The sequence below is a fragment of the Myotis daubentonii genome, chromosome 3, assembly GCF_963259705.1.
Source record: "Myotis daubentonii chromosome 3, mMyoDau2.1, whole genome shotgun sequence".
Lineage (NCBI taxonomy): Eukaryota > Metazoa > Chordata > Mammalia > Chiroptera > Vespertilionidae > Myotis > Myotis daubentonii.
Window position 1 is genome coordinate 17335732 of NC_081842.1, and position 20630 is coordinate 17356361.

Genomic DNA, 20630 nt, shown 5'->3' on the forward strand with positions numbered 1-20630 from the left:
CAATGGAGTCCTTATTAACCTTAACTTATACGCAGTGACACAATTGTAAACAATGCTTTTAATTTTTAGTCCGGTAGTGCTCAGTCCAGCAGCCATAAATATCTGCTGTCTTTTTAAACTTACAAACAGTTCCTTGGGACACGATGTTGCTTTAGGCCTAGTCCCAAGGTTATTTTGACCCTTTTTAACATTCCAAAGGTTTGAGACATAAGATATGCAAGACCATTTCTCTGGGATGGCAGTTCCGACTCCTCCATTTTAAAGTGGCTCATTTTATATTGGTTGTTACATGGGTAAGTGATTCAGTTTCTGATGTTTTGTTATGGCAAACTTAATAAACTAAAATAGATGTATTAGAAAGGGAGACATCAGGAAGAGAGATAAACTTGGGGTTTGGGACAGAGTAGAAAAGGAAAATATTTTTCTGACCTTGGATGTATTCAACCTGATATCGATGAGATAGGCATAAAGACAGTAAGAAGAGAAACAAGGACACAGGACCTTGCTACAAAAATAAACTGGCTGGTGTGACTCAGTTGGTTGGGCATCAGCCTGTGCACCAAAAGTTTGCTGGTTCGATTCCCAGACGAGGCACATTACTGGGTTGCGGGCTCAATCCCTGGTAGGGGGTGTGCAGGAGGCAGCTGATCAATGTTTCTTTCTCTCTCCCTCCCTTCTTCTAAATAAATAAACAAACAAATATACATTCCCACATAAATAAAATAAAAATAAACTTAGAATTGTTTAGAGAGAGAATATAGAAAATACCCCAAATACTTTGTAGGTGTCATGATTTTTTTCTCGCTAACAAGAGTACCTCAATTTAGATGAGAGTAATCATGTGCCTCCCTTGAAGCTAAAGGTGCTTATGTGAAACAGATCTAGAGAATGAGATAGCAATGGAACTACCTGCTGGTGCTTCTGTGCAATCTATTTAAAAAGCAGACAGATTAAGGTGGCACATGCCTTCTTCCTTTTATCTCTCTATTTTCCTGCCTGGGACATTGATGTAATGCTCTGGAGGAGGCATTTATCTTGTGAATATGAGGTGACAAGCATGTGTTAAAGACATCTGAGTGGAATGAAGATTCCTGAATAGATTCAGACCTGCCATAGGAGTCTAACTCTGAACTCCATTCAAACGAGAAAAGCAAACACCCTGATTTAAGTCACCATTTTTTGTAGCGGAATGAAATTTCTTACTATGCAGTTATTTTCATAATGAAAATATGTATTGTCAATAAGGTCACTTAGTTATTATTTTGAAGATACTATAAACTTAAAAGTATGACATAGAGTAATAAAAAATTATGATCTTAACTGATGATATTATTTTTTGAAGGAAAGGAATTGTTTGTGTAAGAAAAATAATATAAACTGCTCATGGCTTGAAAGTATGATTTCCAGGACATGGGTTAGCAAAAGACAGATTTAAAAAATATTGCTAAATTTCCCTGCACAAGAAATGAACTTGGAATTATGGAAAATGATGAGTGTGCACAGAAGAAGGAAGTGAGCTGAAATTACAGTGATAAATACTGTGGGGCAAATGGCTGAAATATTTTAAGAACAGAATTATGTAATATTGAATTTTAAGACATTTGCATCACTCCGATATAGAACTCTCTCTGATACCAAAATCTCCAGTAAGGCCTACTATATGCTTTGTATGTGCATTTTTAATTTGTTTATTATTATAATTTTAGTGAAATTCAAGAAAAAATAGGCCAAATTTCATATCTGAGTTGGCAGGGAGAAGAGAATGTGAACAATCATTGGATGGGAACTGAAAGTCCCATCAATAATCCGGCAGAAAAAAACACACACACTTATTATTTATTTATATATACTTTTTCTTCTATTGGTTCTATTTCTCTGGAGACACCTGATTAATACAAACTTGGAATTCATGATGAGAGTAGAAATCTGAAAAAGTAAACTCCCTTTCTGTGATTATTTCAAATAACCTATATGTAGTGATTGAACTGTCAATGAGAAAGGCAGTAAGTGCCCAGGCCGAGACAAGCAGCCATGGGAACTTCGACTGCAGGCCTGAGCTGAAGATTGTGTACAATGTAGAACACAGAGCTAGGCCACAAAATGTATTAAAGTAAATGTTATGTATCAGTATTGAAGGTTATCCAAGGCATTCATTTCCTTAAATGTTACTCGGAAAATATATCTTCTAAAAGAATGATTTTTAAATTGTTGTTCAAGTATGCCATAAAGAAAAGTTACAGTTTTGAACATTTATACTTAAACTAGAGGCCCGGTGCATGAATTCATGCACCAGTGGGGTCCCTCAGCCTAGCCCAGGCATGGGCAAACTTTTTGACTCGAGGGCCACAATGGGTTCTTAAACTGGACCGGAGGGCCGGAACAAAAGCATGGATGGAGTGTTTGTGTGAACTAATATAAATTCAAAGTAAACATCATTACATAAAAGGGTACGGTCTTTTTTTTTTTTTTTAGTTTTATTCATTTCAAACGGGCCGGATCCGGCCCGTGGGCCGTAGTTTGCCCACAGCTGGCCTAGCCTGTGGGATCGGGCTGAAACTGACTCTCTGACAACCCCCGAGGGGATTGCAAGAGGGCGCAGGCCAGACCAAGGGACTACACCAGTGAACAATCAGGGCCGGGGAGGGATGCGGGAGGTTGGCCAGCCAGGGAGGGTCACGGGAGGGCTCCAGGTCATGTCCAACCTGTCTTGCTCAGTCCTTTTTGGCTGGACACCAGCAGTAAGCTCACCTACCGTTTGGAGCATCTTCCCCCTGGTGGTCAGTACACATCATAGCAACTGGCTGACTGGTCAACTGTCTGCCCCCTGGTGGTCAGTGCACATCATAGCGACTGGCCAACCAGTTGACTATCTGCCCCCTGGTGTCAGTACACATCATAGCCACCGGTTGAGTGGCCTTAGCATATGATTAGCATATTGCACTTTGATTGGTTGAACAGCTGACTGGACAACCAGGCACTTAGCATCTTAGGCTTTTATTATATAGGGTGAGAAGCAGCCAGCCACCACCACATGGAATCTTAAGGAAAACAAATGTATAAATGAAGGTTTTTCTGTGGCTCTAGTGCAATCATAATACTTGTCACAGTATATAAATTTAAGTAAGTATACTTAATGTGGGACATCTGATGTGCTGAAATTTAAAAAATTATGTTATGAACTGAAAGTGAATGTCACAACTGATATAAACAAAGCATAATTAAACAGATAAATGTATGTTAGAAAATTAGGTAATATATTCACAAACCAAGAATAAGTAGTTTTTTAAAACTTATCTACAAATTTTAAAAAAGATAATATTTCATAAAAATCAAATTAAATTCACTAAAATCTTCTGTATTCCTACAATGGGTTCTTTTCAAATCTGTGTACATTGTTATTTTTACAAAGCAAATGGAAATATGGAAAGGAAATTAGATGAAGTGCATTTACATTGAGAAAAACAAAATCAAACAAGTAAACACATGCAAAAAAAAAAATCCAAAAAAAAAATCTAATTAAATATAAGAGTTAAAAGAGTAAACAGAAAACACTTAAGCAAATTCTCATTTTTACAATACATTTAAATAAACAGGTAGGCCTGTTTTCTAAAATTAGGAATGGTTAGTCTTAGGGGGATATACATCTAATAGTAGATTTTATTTTATGGTACTTAATGTTCTTTATTTAAGAGAAACATCTTGAGAAGTCAAATGTTTTTATCTTTGGCTACCTAATATAACTTTTTTCCTTAAAATTTTGCATTTGTGTTGTTTAGTTCAATGGGCACATTAGGCAAGGGAACAAGTAAGTTACTCCAGACTTCTATGAAGTTACTATTTCCATAAATTTTGGAGTCCACCTTACCCAGTGAATGGGACTTTAGGTTTTAAAGATGTCCAGATTGTTTTATGTAATTGGCACTTGACTCTGCATGAAAATTAAAATAAATATTCAGCGTTGGAAGAAGAGCTCAACTCCAGTTCCTGAGGCAGAAATGAGTTTGCTCTAATTCCTTCCTATGTATTAACTGCCTATGTAAAGTCTGAGGACTAAAAATAAACAAATGAATTACATTTCTTGTAATTTATTTAAAGATAGGAGGTTACTAAATAATTTAATATCATTTATCAGTCAAGTATAGTCTTTATCAAAGAGAGCACTATTGGTAAGAAAACTTTATAGTTTAAAAGCAATCACATGCACAAATGGCTGCAGGATAAGAGAGGTAATGAGAACATGTGACATTCCTAGAAGTAAATTAACAAAAGAATTTTAAAAAAGAGATATATCAAGTTATCTCACACCTTTCAGAAATTAGCAGTTCAGTAGCATGATATTGTGGGTAGTGATAGGCGGTCAAATATGTCTAATTCATTCCTTTCATTTAGATATAATACCTGGCCCTAGGTGAGCAAAGGATTAGGGATTTATTTCTCTTACTGATGCCTTACTCATTTATCAAACAAGTATTTTTTGAGCACTTACTATGACAATTTCCTTTGGTTATTGCTATGCTACCCAGGGGAGATAAAAAAGAAAAGCTGAATCATGCTCATGGACTCAAGAGGTTTTGAGTGATGCTGAAAAGGTGGTAGGTGAAATCTATCCGGAAAGGGCATTGGAGGATTTGCAACAACCCATTAACTTGGCTCTTTCTAGCTAGAATTTCTAAAACATTTAGGATAAAAACAAAGCCCAGCTGTTGCCTAACCAAACAATTTTGTGAATGATCTAAGTGGATATGACAGTAGTGAAGAAAGATATAATGGTAGGAGATCAAAATTGATGAAATATTAATAACCATTTGGTTTTTGACAGTGTCTTTACTTACTAACAATTATAAGTAATATAATATATTTTAAAGTAGAAGGCAAAATAAACTATTTTATGATTGACTAGAGGCCCAGTGCACAAATTTGTGCATGGGTGGGGTCCAGCCGGCCTGACCCCAATTGGGGCGGATAAGGCCAGGCCTGTTGGGAGGAGGAAATGGCGGGAGGTTGGCTGGCTGGCCCGCCCTAATCGTGGCCCAATTAGGGCTGGGCTGGCCAGGGAAAGGGGCCGTGGGTGATTGGTGGTGGGCCCTACCCTTGAATGGGGTGGGGGGTCCATCGGGGGTCAGCAGCCAGGGGAGGGGCATGAGAGGTTGCCTGGCCAGCCCCACCCCTGATTGGTGTGTGTGGGGCCGATTGGGGATGGGGCCAGCTGGGGGGAGGGTCTGTGGGTGGTAGCCACCGGCCTTGCCCCTGATTGGAGTTGGGGGGCCAATCAGGGGCAGAGCTGGCTTGGGGAAGGGACTGTGGGCTGATTGGGGTGCTGATCAGGGGTGAGGCCAGCCATAGGGAGGCATTGTGAGTGGTGGGCTGACTGGCCCCACCCCGAATGGGGTAGGGGGCTGACCGGGGTGCTGATCAGGGGTGGGGTCAGAGTGGGGGGGGCAATCAGGGGCGGGGCCAGCCAGGGGGAGGGGTTGTGGGAGGTTGGCCAGCTGGCCCCACCCCCTGATCAGGCCGGTTTGCTGGCCACAGTGGGCGTCATAGCGACCAGCCATTCTGGTTGTTGTGGCGTTATGGTTGCTGGCTTTTTATATATATAGGTTAGTTTTTTTATGTGGAATTTTTAAAAATTTTAAGTACACCCAAAAGAAAAAGTAAAAATAAAACATTTTGAAGCTATCTGGCTATTGTTGCTGAGTTGGAGATAATAATGTATGTATCTTTGACTTTTCAAGTTTTTCACTCCATGTTTTTGTTTTTCAGTCTTCTCTTGCACATAAACATGGTAGCATATCTTTGCTATAACCTCTATTATTCTATATATTTTGCTGCTGCTAATATTAAAACTTTCCTAACCTACTTTAGGTCTGTTTTTGAGCTTTGAAATCTTCCTGGACTGTCCCACTGTCAAGTCTAAAGGCTGCCTAAGCCCTAGCTGGTTTGGCTCACTGGATAGAGCATCGGCCTGGGGACTGAAGAGTCCCAGGTTTGATTCCGGTCAAGGGCATGTACCTTGGTTGCAGGCACATCCCCAGTACGGGGTGTGTAGGAGGCAGCTGATCGATGCTTCTCTCTCATCGATGTTTCTAACTATCCCTCTCCCTTCCTCTCTGTAAAAAATCAATAAAATATATATCAGTGATGGCGAACCTATGACACGCGTGTCAGAGGTGACACACGAACTCATTTTCTTGGTTGATTTTTCTTTGTTAATGCCATTTAAATATATTATATAAAATAAAGATCAAAAATATAAATCTTTGTTTTACTATGGTTGCAAATATCAAAAAATTTCCATATGTGACAGGGCACCAGAGTTAAGTTAGGGTTTTTCAAAATGCTGACACGCCGAGCTCAAAAGGTTCGCCATCACTGATATATACTAAAGGCTGCCTGAGCCAGGGTGCATTCTGGCTTCTCTAGCTATTTACATAGTCCATATTGAATTCGTGGTCATAGCCGCATGATAGATACTGGTTAATTCCTACTCTTATCCCTCCGTTGCTGACATTTCTTTCCTTAACCATCCTCTGGTTGCTTCCAATCTGTTATTAGCAAGCTTGAATCCTTTGATGTCTTGGAATTTTGGTCCTGTCCATTCATGTGCAGTTCAAACCTGGTATTAGGTGATTAACATGACTATTGCAACCTAAAGCAATAATACTCTCTTGGAAAATCCTCACTTTAAACCTCAGATACAATGGGTATTCTTTATGATTTTTTCATACACACAGAAACCAAGGCTATTTCTGGGAGAAGGTACTAGAATCAAAAGCACCAGACAAGCAGTAACTCAACCCAGAGGTGTTTTTTTTTTTTTTCCAAATGTCTAAGTTTAAATAGATTTTCCACCTTTCAAGTTCTTTCTGAGCTACTTCAACTATCCCTTTATGTTTCCATCAATCAACCCATATGTCTAATATTTTCTGAGTGTCAGTCATTGTCACAGGTATTTTGGAGGAGGTAATAATTAATAATATAGATATTCTCATTACTTTTAGAGAGCTTGGAGTTTGATTATCAGTAGGGATAAGTAATCAGGAAATTTAAAATTGTGTGTGTGTGTGTGTGTGTGTGTGTATTAAAGGTTTGAGAGCAGAAGTAAAAGGCTCTGTGGTGATATATAGGAAAAGGAACTATCTGGGATTTAAGGATACGTAGAAAGTCTCTTGAAAGAAGGACTATTTAGACTGAACCCTGAAGTTAGAGTAAGAGACAATGAAAGTGGGGTAGAGAAATGACACATGCAGAGAAGCACCAGAGATATTTGAGGAACTGAAAGCAGTTTAGCATAGTGTGAGGTGGAAGTAGGAAAGTAGGAAAAGAAATAGGAAAGTTTACTGAAGTGTTAAGCAGAGTTCTAATTATGAAGGACCCTAAAGGCAACATCAAATCATCTGAAACTCAGCCATCAGCAAAGGGAACTCATTAAAGTGTCTTGAATTAGGGAATGATGAGATAGAGTGGAGAATGGATTAGAGCAGTGATGGTGAACCTTTTGAGCTCGGAATGTCAGCATTTTGAAAAACCCTAACTTAACTCTGGTGCTGTGTCACATATAGAAATTTTTTGATATTTGCAACCATAGTAAAACAAAGATTTATATTTTTTATCTTTATTTTATATATTTAAATGCCATTTAACAAAGAAAAATCAACCAAAAAAAATGAGTTCGCGTGTCACCTCTGACACACGTGTCATAGGTTCGCCATCACTGGCATTAGAGCAAAGAAACACAGAGATTTGGAGACCATTGTGAGGCTATTGTAGGAATATATGTAAGATGAGAAACCAAGATGGTAGTTCTAGGGATGGATAGAAGTCAATGATTTGCAAAAATTCTGGGAGGTATGCTGAGCAGAATTAAGGAACAATTAAATGTTGGAAGAGAGGATAAAGCTGATTATAATGATTACATTATTGTCTTGAGTATACAGTGGTGATACTGTATGCTGAGATAGAAAATGTAATAAGGCAAGGAGTTTTGGGAAAAGGAGATGATGGATTATTCTGGGACATGTTGACTTTGAAATGTGAATGGAGCTGCAATGTAGAAATACCAGTGTAAGTAGAATAATATTTTCTCAAGCTCAGAAGAGAGCCCAGGAGAGGAGATTGAAATCAAGATATAGTAGTTACTAAAGCCATAGAAATTAAGGGAGAGCAATGTAGAGTGAAAATAATTTGCTTAGCTGGACTTTAAGGACAATAACATTTAAGGACAGGATAGGAATCACACACACACACACACACACACACACACACACACCAAGAAGAAGCAAGACAGGTGGAAAGAAAACCAGGAAAATGAAATGTGATGAATGCAAAGGGAGAAAATATTTTAAAAAGGAAGGAGTGGATAATATGTCAGATATTTCCAAAAAATTAAAGTGAGAGAATAGGTGAGTGCCCACTGATTTAGGTAGGCTGTTTTGGCCTTAACAAAGGAATTGGAACATAAGCTAGGTTACTGTGGATTAAAGAATGAATGGAAAATAAGGAGATAGTGTCTACAGAGAAATCGTCCAAAATGAGCTGTGAATGGGAAGAAAGAGTTAGGATAGTTGTTGGACTAGGTTGCAAGACTATGGAGACTTGAGAGGTTTATATTCCGGTAAGAATTGGTTTTATAGAGAATTGTGGAATTATAGGTTTCATAATGAATGAGGAAGAATGGCAAATTCCTTCAGACTGGATCTTCTTTTATTCTTATTTAAATTCGTTACTGTTTAAAGTATTACACGAGTCTCCTTTTCCTCCCATTGACCTTTCTCCAGCTGCTCCCAGCTCTCAGAACATGCCCTCACCCCAATACTGTCTGTGTTCATTGGTTATGCTTATATGCATGCATACAAGTCCTTTGGTTGATATTTTATCCCCCCGCTCCCCTAACTTCCCTCTTAGGTTGGACAGTCTGTTCCATGCTTCTACGCCTCTGGTTCTAGTTTTGTTCATTAGTTTATGTTGTTCATTATAGTCCACAAATGAGTGAGATCATGTGATATTTATCTTTCTCCGACTGGCTTATATCACTTAGCATAATGCTCTTCAGGTCCATCCATGCTGTTGCAAATGGTAAGAGTTCCTTCTTTTTTACAGCAGTGTAGTATTCCATTTTGTAGATGTACCACAAGTTTTATTTTTCACTATTTAAAGTATTACATATGTCTCCTCTCCCCCATCTCAGCCACTCCCACCCTCCCATGGAATGCCCCAACCACCACAGTGTCCATGTCCATTGGTTATGCTAATTAATATGCATGCATATAAGTCCGTTGGTTGGTCTCTTACTTCCCTCCCTCACCACCTTCCCTCTGAGGTTTGATGGCCTGTTCGATGTTTCTCTGTCTCTGGATCTATTTTTGTTCGTCAGTTTATGTTTTTCATTACATTCCACAAATGAGTGAGATCATGTGATATTTACTTTTCTCCGATATGCTTATTTAGCTTAGCATAATGCTCTCCATGTCCATCTATTCTGTTGCAAATGGTAAGAGTTCTTTCTGTTTTAATGCAGTATAATATTCCATTGTGTAGATGTATCAGTTTTCTAATCCACTCATCTGCTGATGGGCACTTAGACTGTTTCCAAATCTTAGCTATTGTAAATTGTCCTGCTATGAACATAGGGGTGCATATGTCCTTTCTGATTGGTGTTTCTGGTTTCTTGGGATGTATTCCTAGAAGTGGGATCACTGGGTCAAATGGGAGTTCCATTTTTAATTTTTTGAGGCAACTTTTCCACAGTGGCTGCACCAGTCTGCATTCCCACCAGCAGTGCATGAAGGTTCCTTTTTCTCCACATCCTCGCTTGCACTTGTTTGTCGATTTGTTGATAATCACCATTCTGACAGTGTGAGATGGTACCTCATTGTTGTTTTGATTTGCACCTCTCAGATGATTAATAACTTTGTGCATGTTTTCATGTGTCTCTAGGCTTTCTGAATGTCCTCTTTTGAAAAGTATCTATTTAGGTCCTTTGCCCAATTTTTGATTGGATTGTTTATCTTCCTTTTGTTATGTTGTATGTGTTCTCTGTAAATTTTGGAGGTTAAACCCTTATCTGAAATAGCATTGGCAAATATATTCTCCCATGCAGTGGGCTTTCTTGTTGTTTTGTTGATGGTTTCTTTTGCTGTGCAGAAGCTTTTTATTTTCATGTAGTCCCATTTGTTTATCTTTTCCTTAGTCTCCATTGCCTTAGGAGCTGTGTCTGTAAAGATATTGCTATGACATATGTCTGCTATTTTTCTGCCTAGGGAGTCTTGTAGGATTTTTATGCTTTCCTGTCTTACATTTACAGTCCTTTAGCCATTTTGAGTTTGTTTTTGTGTATGGTGTCAGTTGGTGGTCTAGTTTCATTTGCATGTATTTGTCTTTTTCCCATCACCATTTATTGAAGAGACTGTCTTGACTCCATTGTATGCTTTTGCCTCCTTTGTCAAATATTAATTGAGCATAATGGCTTGTGTCGATTTCTGGGTTCTCTGTTCTGTTCCATTGGTGTATATGTCTGTTATTGTGCCAGTACCAGGCAGTTTTGAGAACAGTGGCTTTGTAATACAGCTTGATATCTGGTATTGTGATCCCTCCAACTTTGTTCTTCTTTCTCAGGATTGCTGTGGCTATTTGGGGTCTTTTTTATTTCATATGAATTTTTGGAGAGTTTGTTCTAAGTCTGTGAAATATGTCATTGGTATTTTAATGGGGAGTGCATGGAATCTATAGATTGCTTTGGGTAGTATGGACATTTTCATGATATTGATTCTACCAATCTATGAACCTGATATATTCTTCCATTTGTTTACATCTCCCTCTAGCTCTTTTTTCAATGTCCTATAGTTTTCCGAGTATAGGTCTTTTACATCCTTAGTTAAGTTTATTCCTAGGTATCTTAATTTTTTTGTTGCAGTGGTAAATGGGATTTTTTTTTTTTTTAGTTTCTCTTTCTCTGAGTTCATTATTGGTGTATAAAAAAGCCATAGATTTCTGGGTGTTAATTTTGTATCCTGCTACATTGCTGAATTCATTTATTAAGTTTAGTAGTTTTTTGATGGAATCTTTAGGGTTTTCTACGTACAATATCTTGTCATCTGCCAATAATGACAGTTTTACTTCTTTTCCAATTTGGATGCCTTTATTTCCTTTTCTTGTATGATCACTATGGCTAGCACTTCCAGTACTATGTCGAACAGGAGTGGTGAAAGTGGGCATTCCTGTCTTGTTTCTGTTCTTAGGGGAAATGGTTTTAGTTTTTGCCCATTGAGTATGATGTTGGCTATATGTTTGTCATGTAAGGCTTTTATTATGTTGAGGTATGATCCCTCTATTCCCACTTTGCTCAGAGTTTTTATCAGGAAAGGGTGTTGAATTTTGTCAAATACTTTTTCTGTATCAATTGCTATGATTATGTGATTTTTGTCTCTCAATTTGTTTATGTGATACATAACGTTTATTGATTTGCGAATATGGTACCAGCCTTGCATCCCCAGAATAAATCCCCAGACAAGATCTTCTTGGCACTTCATTTTAATGGTGTGGTTATCAGTTGTGTTGGTTCCAAAAGTTAATATTACTTATATTAAAGTATGCATCAGTCAGAATATTCATTTTTTAATTAATTGACTATTTTTTAAAAAGTTCTAAATTCACAGAGATATTGAGAGGATGGTACCTGTTTCTTTTTACTTTTTTTTTTTAAATGTAGCTACTTGGAAATTTAAAATTACATATGTCTCTCACATTATATTTCTATTAGATAGTGTTGGAGACTGTTAAAGTGTATGTGAGATTTATTTATTTTTTACTGAAAATAAGCTGATTGTGATTTTTGAATTATTTAGCATGCATCTACTGATATTTTTGTATATGCAGAAAAAAAGCACAGTTTGGCACTCAAACCTTAATGTTTCCGATAGACTTTTCCCATGGTAGGAAGGGTTGGTAATTAATTGGTTGAGTCCAATATTTATGAAAGAATATGACCCGGATGAGTCAAATGACATGTATAGAAAATGTAGAGGACTTGTTATTGGCTCCCTAGTTATGTGGTTTTATGTCTTTTAATATACTTCATGCTGTTAGAGTGTATTCCTAAATTCTCACCTGGTTTGGATTTCTAGACCACATTGAAATCAATGTCATTTCTCTGCTACCTTTTCAATCGGAGAAGCCGCTTCTGTTCTACTCTGAACATTCTCATGATCTGTACTAACACTTGAATCATACTCAGTTATTTCTTTAGCCTTGAGGTCTGTGCCTTTCACATTCTGTAGACCATCATGCAATTTTCCGAAATTGCTTTTTTCTCAGCAGACTTCTCAGGGATAGTTTATGCTTCATTTCTATTTCCACATGAATGAAACCATCTAACTCATTCATCATTTTGATTGCTATCCTTTGGAACATTTCCTATATTTAAACTATGCTGGATTAGAGAAACCTCAGTACTTTTCTTGAAAATAAATGCAATCTTCATTTCATGAACAGGTTGTGTTTCAAAAGGGCAGGAATCATGTTACAACTAGTTTCAGCCCCAAAGCCAGCTCACCAGTCAAATTGTATACCCAAAGTCGAGCACTGTGTCAATAACGCTATGAAAATTAACACTGCGCACTAAACTGTTTTCATGAAAAACCACACATTTTCAATTTGGCATGGCAACAATGCATCTTCTTATACTGTGACGGCATAGCAGAAGTCTCCCCAACATGCCTATTTTTTTAAGCAAGAGCAGGGGCAATCTTCCTAGACTAATGGTTGTGGGTACCCCCAGGGTCAGCTTAGGGATTTAAGCAGCCGAAGTGTTGGGGATAAACTCTCTTTTTGATACTGGGTCCTGTCCTTAATTTCCATTTGTATATTTATTATTTAATTATTTATTCAAATCATTATTATTGAAAATATTACATATGTCCCCTTTCCCGCCCCATTGACTCCCCCCCCCCTTTTTTTTTTTTTTTTTATAAATCTTCTATCTTTTTTCTTTCACAACGTCATCAATGGCTTAGAAGTGAAGTATTTGTTCCTCATGGACCAATATAGAAAAAAAGTGTTACTTTTTTCTTTATTTTCCATTTCTAAAACAAACAGAAATTCTCTTTGTCTCATTATTTATTTTCCACTTGCAGGAATAAAGCAATAGCAGTCTTTCCTATGTGGCATCAGCCTTGTCCTTTCACTTAGTGATTTTAAAGGTGCATATGGACGATGGAAGATAATCTCTGTACAAGAGGGGTTTAAAGACATCGATCCTCATTTCCATGGCAGCCAGTCTGAGGCCACACTGGAGCTTTCTCAGAGGCACTGGCTCTGGGATGAAGAGAAGCTCTTGTGGAAGCCAGGGTAACAGCTGATGAAGACACAGTGCCAGTAGGAATGACAAGGGCTAGGAGAGGAGCAGGGTAGAGTGGGGCAGCTACTGCGATTCCAGCATTTCCTCTTTCTTTAGATTCTTAAAAATGTATTTTTATTGATTTCAGAGAAGAAGGAAGAGGGAGAGAGAGAGATGGAAACATCAATGATGAGAGACAATCATTGATCAGCTGCCTTTTGCATGCCCCCAACCCCTGGGGGTCAAGCCTGCAAACCAGGCATGCAGCCCTGACTGGGAATTGAACCTCCTGGTTCAAAGGTTTATGCTCAACCACTGAGCCACAACGGCCAGGCTAGATTTTTTTCTTTTGACCTTGACTACAGGAAAGGCTGGCAAACAGAGAAAAGGAACAAAGGACAAAGTCTTAAATGGCTTGAAGCTAAGGAGAAAAGGGGAGATAGAAGACTTTTCAAAGTATTTTCCCTGTTGTGTATGTATAGTTACACCATTTCAGATTTTAAAAGAATATCCTTTGTGTCATCAACTTCACTTCCCTTTCAAAAGATACCTTACATATACCATGGTTTATGGTCAGTTAACTCTGTGCTTATGGAATTCAATTTGACATTCATGGAAATAACGTTCATTGAGTGGCCATTAAATAGTAGGGGTGAGTTCAGACTCTGTAAGCAGACAAAGATGTTTAAACTTATGTCCCTGGAGTTTGTGATCTTGTAATCATATTTAAAGGCATGATTCTTGGAATATTCCCTTCAGATGAAAAAAAGTGAGCTGAGGTTGCTTGTGATACATGCGAATAAGCAAAGTGAAACTAGTTTATTTTCTTCAGAATCTCACCGATTTCTTAATATGTTACATATATTATTTCTCTCTAAAAGAGAGGTGCGGTGTTCATCATTCAATGATATTATTAACCAAATAATTCTTTTTAAAACACTACTTCCAAGAACGAGGCCTTTTTAGACTATAATACCAGTATGTGAAATGCTAAAATGTATTTCATTTTAATGTCATTTTCCACTTGTTTTAAGGCTCCAATAAAACATAAATTTAAGAGCTCAAGGAAAAATATCTTTATTTTTTGGTATTTGTCATGCTGCCATTTTATCAGCATTACTATTTGAAATGAACTGAAGCATTTATTTGGAAAAAGGAATTCTACAAGAAAACAAAATATAATAACCACTGTTCTAGGCCAAGTGCCTCACTTGGCTAAGTGAGGAAACTGGGGTCCAGACATGCCTGGCAGTGATTTATGGTAGCCATTATAACAAGATAAGGATCAGAGGCCCAGCTTAGGGTTCTTTTGTACTTTCCAAACTACAGGGAATAAGTCCAGTAATGCGCAGATGTAATAAAAGCAGGCTATCATAAGATCCCACTACTTAGTGACAACGGAACTTAGTTCTTCCCAACCTGTTCCTCAAAAGTATCTGCTGATTGATTTCATGCATATCACACTTTCTCATGTTAACTTAGGGGGTTTCACCAAAGTTTTACTCATCTACAACTTGTACTTCATTAGAATAATAAATATTCATGCTGTAATATTTTATTAAATTTGGAAATATTTTCTCTTTTTTCAATTAAAGTAGCTGTACTAATGTATGTTAAGTAACTTTCTTGTTACATATTTCAGTTGTCCTCTGTTTCTTATGGCTCCATTTTCTCACTGTTGGTTTAAATTTCTCATCTGCCTGTCATTGTGATGAAGGAGCATGATTATGGGCCTTGGAGTAGATCACAGCTGTGCTTGAATTCCAACTCCATTATTTGCTAGGTGTTGACCTTGGACACAGCACAGATATCTTTGAGCTTAACTTTCCTCAACAGAAATAGGGTGTGATGTCTTTTTTGGGTTACTAAAAATGTTCATGGACCATTCAGACCTTGAGCAATGTCTTACACCATAGGTCCCTTTTTCTTAAAAAAAATAATAATTTTATTGATTTCAGAGAGGAGGGAGAGGAAGAGAGAGATAGAAACATCAATGATGAGAAAGATTGTCCCACACTGGGGGAAAGGTCCACATCTTGGGTATGTGCCCTGATTGGATATCAAACTGAACTGTGACCTCCTGGTTCATAGGTTGACACTCAACCACTGAGCCAGGCTGGCTGGGCCATAGGTCCATTCTTTTTGCTTATCATGGAAACCCCCTGCTACCACCCCTCTCTACTCTCTCTGTTGCCTTTGGATGTCTTTTCCCAAACTGCAGGTTGCACTGAATTACATACAGGATCTCATCCCCACCATTCATTATCATGAGTATTAATCATCACATGTCAATGTAGCACTTTACCAGCCTCATAGTATGCTATTGGAAAATGTTAGTTTTCCCTTTCTCCTTAAAAGAATTATTCCAAGGAAGGAAGGAGAGCAGAAGATGTCACCAATTCCATGAACTAATTTATTATATTATAATTCAACCTAGCTTTCTTATCTCTTTCTAGTGTGCTTCTGACTGCTCTGACTTAGATTTTGGCTACTGATGCTCTCAGGAAGCTCAGTGCCAGCACCTTCCCCTTATTTGCAGTTTTTATTCATTTTTTTCTTCTTGATTTTTTTTTCTGCTTGAGCTTATCATATGGCCATGCCTTTTACTTTACAAAGAGGACAGAAGAAACATTACAATGCCAGTGAGCAAGAGTCTATGTATTCTTCCAAGATGTCACTTTGCCTAAAAATTAAATTTTGTGGTTAGCCAGTCTGCAATCATTATATATATATATACTAGAGGCCCAGTGCACAAAATTCGTGCATGAAGTGGGGGTCCCCTCAGCAAAGCCTGCACCCTCTTCCAACCTGGGACCCCTCGGGGGATGTCCAACTGCTAGTTTAGGCCCCTAACTCCCCCCTCCACCAGCCTGATCACCCCTAACCACCTCTGCCTGCTGGCCTGGTTGCCCCCAACTGCCCCCCCTGCTGGTCTGGTTGCCCCCAATTGACCCTCCTGCCAGCTTGGTTGCCCCTAACTGACCCCCCCCACCAGCCTGGTTGCCCCGTACTGCCTTCCCCCCCTGCTGGCCTGGTCACCCCACGCAGCCTGCTGTTCAGTCGTTTGGTCATCCCTCACTAACCCCCCTGCTGGCCTTGTCGTCCCAGGCAGCCTGCTGATTGTTACTGTTACTGTGATGGCATCCTGGACAATTTGCATATTCTTCTTTTATTAGTATAGATATATATGAGTTTTCTGTGACTTTCTACTCTCATCTTCTCATTTTAGTCTTGGCCTGTGTTTTACCAGCTAGAAACAACTAAATTCTATTAGCCCACGTGAATATCAGGGGTTGTTTTATCCATGCTCCACCATAAAATCTTCCATGCACGATTGGCCCAGATGCCAAGCAGGTAGAGTGACAGAGCCCTAACAAGAGTACTTACGCCCACATCTTTCATTAGGAAATAGCTAAACAGCTTAGTTATATCCAAACTCTGTTACATATAAATGAGAAAACTTGCCCTTGGACACTTGCCTATGTTTTACTTCCAGGGAGTGTCCAGATATCCAACATTTTGCTCATTTATGAAGACATTCTGCCTTAAAAAATTCAGATAGGAAAATTTTACTGCAGCTATTACAAAAGTTAAAATCGAAGCCAAAATTCTCCAGCTAATATTCATGCAAGTATAATCCTTTGCTGTACAACTTAGAATTTGGAATAATTACATTGCTCATGAAAGATAGTTTAGTATGTCCCAAATGGCACTGTTTAAATGTTCATTTGTTATTGTGTTAAATCATCTAAATGACATAGCTAAAATTGAGCAAGCAAATGAAATTAAGGATAGGGTGATTATAACACTGTCAAAGTATTTAGGCATTTTAAATCCTAAATTTCTACGCTTGCCTCGAAGCAGAGGTCACTGGCATTATAACATTTTCTTCTGTCCCCTTTGGGTTACTGCTGTCAAAAGTATGTTATCTTTAAAAGTCACATGTAGTTGAGAAAACCAACGAGTAACATGCTGCTCCTTCAATAGTTATTCCATGTTGAAGTAGAAATCAGTTTTTTGTTTCAATTATTTTAGTATGAGGAGAAGAAAAAAAATCTCTTGGTCAAAATAAAAAAATATCACTAAAGATCTTACATAGCTTTAGTCTTACTAGGCATTCATTTTGTTATTTTTGTGAGGTTCAAAGAGAAAGTAACAAAATGTTAAAGAACATTAAAGAGAATTTTCATCCAAGGATATGTTTTTTTTTATTTTATTGATTTTTAGAGTAACACAGATGAAGGCTGAGAGGAAAAAGAGAGAGAGAGAGAAACATTGATGTGAGAGAGACCCATTGATCAGTTGCCTCCTGTACATGCCTAAACAGGGATCAAACCTGTAACCTTTTGATGTATAGGACCATTCTCCAACCAACTAAGCAACTCAACCAGAGCTGTTAAGGACTAATTTATGTAGACTCTGGTCCCTCAGGGGGAAGATGGCACTTCATATTAGAAACAGAAGTCTGGCTATCATTTTCCATATACTTAGAAACTTAAAAAATGTGGGATAGGACTACTGAAAGAAACAACATTTTATAAATTGGATAGTAACCAAGATTATAAAAGAAAGTATATCTGTGAAGTATTTGGGATTTTTCCAAGTTCAAAAAGTGCCTTAAGGGCTGAAGAGAGAGCAATAAAGGATTCAGTGGAGTCTACATCATTCTGGAAATTCTGTTCTTCAGGATGCATTTATCTATATTTCACCACCTGTTGTTCCTCGGTGCTTCCATTACCATCAGAATTTTGTCCTATAGATAATGGCTATCTAGGAAAAAAAAAAGCTCTCCTTGGCCAAGTATTGTATTTTCTCACAAATTTTCTTTGAGAATAAAACTAAGGTATTTTAGCTGAGCATGCTAACTGATCTTTATACTATAGATATAAAAAGCTTAGGACTATAACTAAATTTTATAAACCTGTTTTACTATCCTCTATTGCTTGCAGTTTATCTTTAATGAATAATCCACACCTATCTAAAGCACAGAATATTTTCTTCTTGGAGTCATGAATATCACAAATTTACTACATATTTGGAAAAATGTTTCTTCCTTTTATTAAGTATTTTATTAACTCTACTTCTTTCAAGTACGAGAGTGACATTTAAGTAAAATATTTTAAGACTTGGCTTTTACTCTGTCCATAATCTTCACATATTTTTTTATTTTTATTTTTATTGTAGCTGCATTTTCCAAATGTAGTCACATTTTCAGGTAAAGATATCTAGATTTTTTAAAAGCTTTAAATAGATCTAAGCTTATAATTTATTCATTATGGATACTTTTCTATGAATATACCTAGCTTGGTTTCTTTTACTGCCCCCACCGATGTATAGATTTTAGAGCTGCTAAAGTCAAGAACTCATGTTGATGACACAAGCAAAATGACTTAAAAAGAACCCTTTCTTATTAGGATACTTTCTTCTAAGACCAGTCTATGTGATTCATATATAGTGATTTTTTTCTTCATAAATAGATTATCTTTTATTCTTCCAAGTGGAAGCTTGTCTATCATTTCTCTGCCATATTATTGAGCTTAGTGAGAATTTTTGCAACTTCATTTACTTTTGTATAAGAAAGCTTAAGGTTGAGTGAAGATTGTTAGATTTTCCAGTGTCTCCCCTTTTTTTAATCACCTAAAACTATGTTTCTTAAGACCTTATCACCACTGATATCTGGAGTAAAATTCTATCATGATTCATCACTTTTAATTGTTTTAAAATATATTTTTATTGATTTCAGAGAGGACGGGAGAGGGAGAGAGAGAGAAACATCAATGATGAGAGAGAGTCATTGATGGGCTGCCTCCTGCGTGGCCCCTACTGGGGGCTGAGCCCACAACCTGGACATGTGCCCTGACTGGGAATCGAACTGTGACCTCCTGGTTTATAGGTCAATGCTCAATCCCTGAGCCCCTGAGGCTGGGCCATCCCTTTTTCTTGAGGCTATTTATGAAATAGAAAATAATGCAATTTTTCATTTGTACAAAACTTGTGATAGAAAATGTAAAAGCGTGACACCAACAGTAAACTTTTCATGAACCTATTTTTAGCCCATGAATGTTAAAGTTAATATGCACCTCTCCAAAAATGCTTAATCATGGGAACTTTCTTATCCCAAAGACTGGCAAAATGAATCTGTTCACGGATCACTTCCTGGTGTTGCCATCCAAACTATACCTGTAAGCCTTTGAAGTTTAATTTTTTATTAAGTGGTTGTTTTGTAGTTTTGACAGTTGGTGTGAAAATTCCCGATGTACATGTCAATACTTGATAGATAATGACTATGTATGCTACAAGGACAGACATAAAGTACGATTCTATCTAAATCTGTCAACTTAAACCGTAATTAGTATAATTCTACATTGTTGTAGTTGCCTTACATCATTTGGTTTTAAAGCAAACAAATATTTCATCAGAAGAAAAATGTGTAAATGTTGAGTCAGCAGAGCTTAAAGCAATTTCCTGTGCCTTATCAAGGAAATCTTGCAGAGACAAGCATTTTAGAAACTTCTGAAATGAAGCTAAAACCACAATGGCAAATGTCACATTGTTTCATGCAATTGAAATAAAAGTGAAGAGTTCTTGTTATAAACATTGCAGCAAAAAAAAAAAAAAAAAAGCCACCCTGGTAAGATGTATGTATTTCAATGAATGTCTTTAGTACACACATTTGGAGCATGCAACATGCAGCATCACAGAGGACGTTAGAAACTATAGGAATTTGACTTGTGGGATTACTTTGCAGTGCTTTTTATTAAAAACAAAACAAACAAGCAAACAAAACAGTGTGTTTCCAGGGAATTCCTGCCTCTTTTGGGTGGTACTGGTGTGGATCCTCAAGTATGTCATCACTATTCCTTGGTAGTGAAGTATCTCTTTAAGACGAAGGACCACTGATCATATATTTTTCTTTGAATACTGAGTTTGGAGTGGGTGCGAGATGGCTGCTTTATCCTCTGGGAATGGCTGTGTTTTGGATTCTCCCACACTCTGGGCATTTGTCCTTAGGCAACTTCAGGTGGATCCGTGCTGGGCTTTCAAGAGTTGAGCTTTAGCTCAGAAGAGGAGGTTGAAAGGATTTTTTTTTTTTACCTCCAAATGAAAATGCAAGGAGATTTTTTTTGAGGAACAGAATATAATTAGCCAAAGTTGGAATTGGGCCAACTAAGACGCATTAACAGGCTAGACATGCCCCCAGTTCTTTGAGCATTCCAAAGATGGGCTCACTCTTGACTGTCGTGAAGAAAAGATGAAGTCCGTACCAAAGTCTAAAATGGGTGCATGGGAGACATGAAAA